Genomic DNA, 7,162 nt, shown 5'->3' with positions numbered 1-7,162 from the left:
AGTGATCTGGTAAATGTATCCCAGAGGGGACAGAGAGCATTGCGCTTGCTAGGTCCAGACAGGCAGAGCCTTGGGAAGTCCAGGTGGCCGTGGCAGAGCCAACCATAGTGCACTCAGGCCAAGGCCACGGCTTGCTGGAAGTCCTCCTCACCTGATGAGGAAAGAGGTGGGTAGGCTGGGGCAAGGAGCATGGTGAACCGGCCCTTGGGAGTTATCCTGAGATTTTACTTGCTTCATGTTTGTGGGCGATTCCTCTGAAACTGAACAGTGCCTGATTCATCCTAATATCCTACAGACACAGTAAATAGTGCTCCCTGCAAAACCCTGAAGTATCCCCAAATGAAAACCAATAGGTATCAGGAGAAGGGTGGGTGGGGGAAACCAGAAAACGAGCTGCCCTGTAGAAGAAAGTGCCAGCAGCTTCAACAGGGACATCCAGAGGAGCCTGGCACTGCGCCAGCTCCAGTCTGGATGTGTGGTGCAGGGCACGGCCAAGACCCAGGCAAGGCATCTAGAGGGACCGAGCTGATCTGGTGTCCCCAGGGTTGTCCAAATAAACATGGATTAAGAACCTTTGTGTGGGCCCCCATGCTGGGTTTTTGGAGAGGGGTAGGAGGCAAGAGAACAACGTGGGGTGGGGGGTCAGTTTGCAGTAGTTTGTTGAAGTTCAGAGACAGAAGCGTAAAGGGGATGGGACTAGGGTGACCTGCAGATGGGGCTCCCAGGAGGAGCAGAGACTGGTTGGCATTGGAAACAAGAGACCCAGGTGAGAGAGGACCAAGTGGATTGTGGGGTCCTGAGCAAGTCCACTTAAGAAGTTTGTGGTAGGGCTAGCAAAAGATAGATGTGCCCCCAAATGCAAGGCTGGGACGGGAGTTGGTACTGACAGCATTTCTACTGGTTCATTTACTTGGCAGCTACTCAGCGCCTACCAGGGCCAAGTACTGCTGTGGAAGCTGCAGTGGGCTCTTTTATTCTTTCAGGATGGGGATGCCCTTATTTCAAGAGGCACACAAAAGCAGCGCTTTCCAAAGGTGGGCAGGTGGGTGTATTAACTTACCAAGGATAACCAGGCCAGAAATTGGTGCCTAACATTGCCAGGTCTCCCCTGTAAAACCACATGCCCTGGGGGAAACCTTGAGTGCCACATTTCTCTGAGGCTTGGGTAAGTCCTGCAGATGGTCCAACCTGGCTTTGGTAGTTTTCAGGACAACTGCTGTTAACTATAAATAAACCGAACTACAAGTCCAGTATATGAACATTTATAAAAGATTAGGAGTGACTGTTCACTTTACTAAAGATTCAGCCAGTAACCAGACATCTCAATATGTCTCAACTTCACACACAAAACCCAATTTTCAGACGATGGCAGAGTACGCTTCATCTCTCTGTGAATATGAAAGGACGGAGGTCCCCAGCAAGGGGCGAGTGCACTGCTTGACTGGTATCTGGAACAGAGATGAAGACCCCTGCAGCCAATGACGGAAAAGATCAGAAATGACATTCTTCACCCCGTCTCATATGATGTAAAAGGAACAGAACTTGGCCGGGTGCGGTGCCTCACACCTAGAATCCCAGCACTTTGGGAGGTCAAGATGGGCAGATCACAAGCTCAAGAGATCGAGACCATCCTGGCCAACATGGCGAAACCCCGTCTCTACAAAAAATACAGAAATTAGCTGGGTGTGGTGGCGCGTGTCTGTAGTCCCAGCTACTTGGGAGGCTGGGGCAGGAGACTCGCTTGAACCAGGGAGGTGGAGGTTGCAGTGAGCTGAGATTGTGCCACTGTACTCCAGCCTGGTGACAGAGCAAGACTCCGTCTCAAAAAAAAAAAAAAAAAAAAAAAAAAAGGAACAGAACTTGGTGCTGTGTTCAGAAATCCTGTCTTCCCTCAAACCCAACAACCATGCTGTTCTGTAATAGATTGGTCCCACCTCGAAAAACAACTGGTTGGAGTTGGCCCTGGGAACCTGAGCCTTAGAATTGGTCTCCACAGTTAGAGGCCAGCACTCATCCCTCGTGTGGCTCAAAGGGAGGCTGATGGAGAGGCCAGCCTGCTTCCTCGTGGCCTTTCCTTCATTCCTCACCTAGCCCGACTCAGTCCTCCTCCTTCTCCTCTCATTTCCTGGCATCGCTGTTACGCATCTGCCAGCAAAACCCCAACCCCACCCAGCCTGACTTCCCTGCTCCTCCCTGGGCAGCCCAGTGCTGCCACAGAGGCTGAGGGTGCCCCGGCAGGTGCATGGCCTCCACCCCCTCCCTTCCCCCATGAGGGCCAATAATGCTCCCGTGAGGCTCACTCTTGAGGCCACTAGGCAACCTTCCTGTCTCCTCATCTCCCTCCCCTAGAAAATCTTGCCTATGACTTCAAGAAAATGGAGTGATCTCTTAACTCAGCCCCATTGTTAAATCATTCTTCATTCATACTCATCCTGACTGCCTTTGCTACAGTCTTGGGGATAGTGTGTTCCTGTTCAAAGCCAACCGCCCACCCCATACTGCATGGGATTCCCATCATTTCTCCAACCCCCAATACTGTCAGGGACCTCCATTTCTCCAATCCCCCCCTGCCCAGTACTGCCTGGGACCTCCATCATTTCTCCAACCTTACCCTATTTACTGGCCCTTCTCCTCAGCCTAGTTACATGCTGAAGTCTTTGTCCTAAGAACCCTCCAGGGGCTCCAGGTCCACCCCTGGCTACAGTGGAGTCTCCTCCCTGTCTCTGTGCACTCAGTCATTCACCCCCTGCCCCTGCCAGCTGACCTCGCCCTCCATGCTCCTCTGAAACTGCGCTCAGCAAGGTCACAGCGGGCTCTGGGAGCACCAGGCCCAGGGGGTGTCTTTGGTTCTTCTGGCCCTCTCTGCTATTTTGGTGGTGTTGATCCTCCCTCCATAACACTCATCACTTGGCTTCTGGGACCTGGCCTCTTGGGCTTTTCTGACTGTCCCTTCCTGTCCCCATGAATGTTGGCTCCCCAGGCTTCCATGCTCAGCCTACTTGGCTCAATCTAAAATTTGATTTCTAAGTACTCTCTTTGGAAGTTTATTCTGTTTTGCAGTTTCATGGTGTTTATTCAAACATCTCTATCTCTAGCCCAGCCCTAACCAGCCCCAGAGCTGCAGACTTACGTATCTGGCTCCCAGTTGGACTGTGCCCCTGAGCACCCCAGAGCCAAGATTAAACTCATCTTTGTCCTGAAATTGGCTTATTTTATATGTAATATATAAAAATATGATATATATTTATATATAATATATAAATTATAATTTTATTATATGTAATAGTGTTTAATATATATTTAATATATAAATTTATATATAAAAATATATTTATATATTATATATAAATGTATAATATATTTTATACATTTATATATTACATGTAATATTTATATATAATTTATATATATTTGCATATATTTGTATATAAATATATAATACATATAAAATAAACCAGTTATATATTGTATATAATAAAATATATATAATACATTATGTTACATATAATATTTATAATATACATTATATATAATATAAACTATATATATTTATATATATATATATTTTTGAGACGGAATCTTGCTCTGTTGCCCTGGCTGGAGTGCAATGACATGATCTTGGTTCACTGCAACCTCCACCTCTCAGGTTCAAGCGATTCTTCTGCCTCAGCCTTCCAAGTAACTGGGACTACAGGCACGTGTCACCACACCTGGCTAATTTTTGTAGTTTTAGTAGAGACAGGGTCTCACCATGTTGGTCGGGCTGGTCTTGAACTCCTGATCTCAAGTGATCTGCCTGCCTTAGCCTCCCAAAGTGCTGGGATTACAAGTGTGAGCCACAGTGCCTGGCAGCTTCTTTTATATTCTTAACTGGTGGTACCACCACCCACCAAGTTGTTTAGGCCAGAAACCTGAAGGTCATCAATTCCTGATTCTTCTCTTGCACAATCACTCACAACATCCCACCAATTTTACCTCCAAATAGTCCTTAGATCTGTCCCCTCTCCGCAGCCCCTGTTACCACTGCCCCAGTCCATGCCTCCCCATTTCTCACCAGATATTGCAGTTCTTGTCAGGAGTGCCAGAGAGTATGTTTTTAATCAGACCAGGTCACTTCTCTCCTTCAGAGCCATCGGGGGCTCCCCATTTCCTAAGGCATGAGTTCTTTATTGAGACCTGTAGGGCCTCGAGGCCTCGGTCTGTCTGCTCCTCTGGCCTTTAGCCCCAGAACCAATTGGCAGGAGTCTTGGAAGTGAGGAAGTTGGAAAGACCCTCCAGGTGTCTGCTCACCTAGGTGGGTGCCAGGTCTTGAGTACGAGGAAGGCAGCGAATCCCAGGCTGCCCCATGAGGCTCTGTGTCCTGGGTAGGAGCTGCCTCATCTCCCCACTGGCTCCCACAGCTCAGACCCTGCCCTAGGGGATGAGGCGGGAGCTGAGCTTGAAGAAGGGATGGAAAGGGTAGAGGGGGATGCCCCAAGCCTACATTTACTGTCTAACACTGGAGCATGTATTTCCCAGTGCACAGGCAGTGCCTGTGTGGCTGCATGGAGTCAGTAGGTGCTGTGGACAGAGTGTGGTCTGAAAGCTGGAAGCTACCTGGGTTCTCAACCCAGCTCTTCCCCTTGGCAATGCCTGAACCCCTTTGAGCTGGTTTCCTCATCTCTAATAATACCAGGCCTCAGGGCCTAGCCTGTAGTAAATCCTCAACAAATGAGGCACTGGGGCCTAAAGCTCCCTAAAAGACCCATCTTCCACCTAGTAAAATAAGTGGCGTGGCTAAGAGCACGAACACTGAGCCCAGTACCCTGGGCATAAATCCTAACTGCCACTTACTAGCTAGGCAGCTTAGAATAAATATTCAAACTCCATATGTCTCTGTTTCCTCACTGCAAAATGAAGCTACAACTACTGACTGTGTTGGGTTGTTGGAGGGAGTGTGTCGTGAATGTGTGTAAAGCACTTAGAACGGTTCTGCAGTGTAAGCACTCAACAAGTGTCGGCTGTTCTTGGTCACGTCACTATTATTACTATCACCACATAACCTGCAGCCATCAAGTCAAGGTTCTGCAGTTTCAACAGGGACTTCCTACTCAGTGTTACCAGGGGACCTTTAGGCTCCAGAAAACCCTGACCCCTCAGCTAGATCCCACACTTGTTGAGGTTCAACTCCACGCTTCCAGGTGGGACAATTTCTCCTCCGTCTCCCCTGCCCCCAGGCTTGGAACTGAGCAGGGAGCCAAGGCTGCAGGCAGGGCTGGCTCTGAGGGTGCCTGAGCTCTTGAAGGTTTGGGGACTCCTCTGATTCCTGCCTCCAGGTGGACACGGAGGCCAAGTCTCCAGGCTGGGAGTTGGGACCCCTGACCCTGGCTCTGCTGCTATTCGCTGTGTGACCTTGGGCAGGGTGGCCTCCTCTCTGAGCCTCAGCCTCTCCAGATATCCTGTCCAGATAGAGCACGTTAAACTAGCCCATGGTCTTGCAAAGCATGGTGTACACAGGTGAGGTGATTTTAGGTGGTGCCCAGAAGAACACTTTTTACTGTAGTAGCTATGTAATTACGTTAATGTGTATTAGAAAAAAACATAATTGGCACATCCACCTCACAATTTTGTGGATATTAATGCTAAGGACAAGCAGAAAGGGGCCAGGGAGTGAGCATATATAAAGAAAATCATTAGGAAAACAGCGAGTACAAATGGTGCTATAAATGGCAGAAACCGTGGAGGCAGCTGTGTGCTGACGATGCCAGTTTGGGCGCCCTGAACCAATCACTTTCTAAGGGACCTTCAGATCCTGCATCTGTACACTACAGAATCTCTAGATGTCACTCTGCCTGTTGACCGACTGGGGCTGAAAAGCATGAAGAGAGGGTTTGCCCAAGGCTCTGCTGCTGCAGCAGTGAGAGCGCAGCTCAGACCAGGTCCCGAATGGATCCACACTGGGAAAGACACTGTGGTGCAGTGGCCGGGAGTGTCGACCCCGGAGCCAGACCATGAGGGTTCATGCCCAGCACTGACTCTTCCTAGCTGTGTGACCTTGGGCAAATCCATCTGTCTCCATTTCCCCAGCTAAAACATGGGAATAGTAACTTCTCTCAGGGGGTGTGGGGAGGGATAAGTGTGTGTGTGAGTGCGTGGGGAGCAGGGCCTGACGTGTAGTGAGTGCTCAGTGGCTGTGGTTGTCTGTCATTCCTAATACGTGTCTGTGTGGCGGAAAGGAGGGCCTCCTCGCTGCTACCAAGAGAGGTCCCTGTTGGTACCTCAGCCCAGCCCCTAGGCTTTTTCTGTCTGCAGAGAAACAGAGTTCGACGTGGAGTGAGGGTGGGAGGGTGGGAGGGTGGGGAAGCAGAAGCTAGAACGCAGGTCTCCCAGCTCCCAGCACAGGCCTCCTCCCTAGAGCCGCAGGCCTCACCACACAGAGCTGGGCCTTCACCTTGCCGGAGGCTCATCTAGTGGGCCACGTATCCCTGGACACACCTCTTTCCTCTCTGGGTGCCACTTTCCTCAGCTGGCCACTGGGGAGGATAGGCTTGGTGACCTCCACGGGCCCCTCCAGCTCTGGCTTCAGGCAGCTCTGTGCATGTGCAGTGCAGTTCCCCTGCAGTCCCTGCAGAGGCCAGCTGCACAAGTGCCCCCCTCCCCCAGCCCTGCACTGTGTCTCTGGAGAGCCACTGCAGCCCTCCTAGTCCTCGGTTCAACCCCTGGAGTGGCCAGTGATCACCTGACCGTCCCCACCCCCAAGCTGGTATCATTAAAGCCACTCCAGAGAGAGTGTTGTCTTCTCCTGACCATAAGGACTGCCCCCATAAAAAGAGACTCCCTGAGTGTTCCTGGTCTCTTGCCCTTCACGCTCACGACGCATTTCCTACTCGCTAATTCAAGTCCCTCCTGCTGCACAGACTTCCATCCAGAGGCTATCTGAGGCTCCCTGGCAGCTGGGCCAGATGTGTCACCCTCCCTTGGCTCTCAGCAGGGCAGCGCCCTGGACAGCATCCCCATTCCTCCTACGCTCCAGCCCAGAGCTGCATGTCGCTTGCCCAGACTCAGGGCAGCCAATCACAGGAGGCCAGGACTGGCCCTCTCTCCTCCTTGGGAGCTGATCCCAGATCAGAGGAGCCCCCACCCCCTGCCGCCCCTCCTCCCTCCCCTTCTGGGTGTGTTGCCG

This window comes from Macaca nemestrina, chromosome 1 (genome assembly GCF_043159975.1).
Source record: "Macaca nemestrina isolate mMacNem1 chromosome 1, mMacNem.hap1, whole genome shotgun sequence".
Lineage (NCBI taxonomy): Eukaryota > Metazoa > Chordata > Mammalia > Primates > Cercopithecidae > Macaca > Macaca nemestrina.
This window is presented reverse-complemented; position numbering follows the sequence as displayed.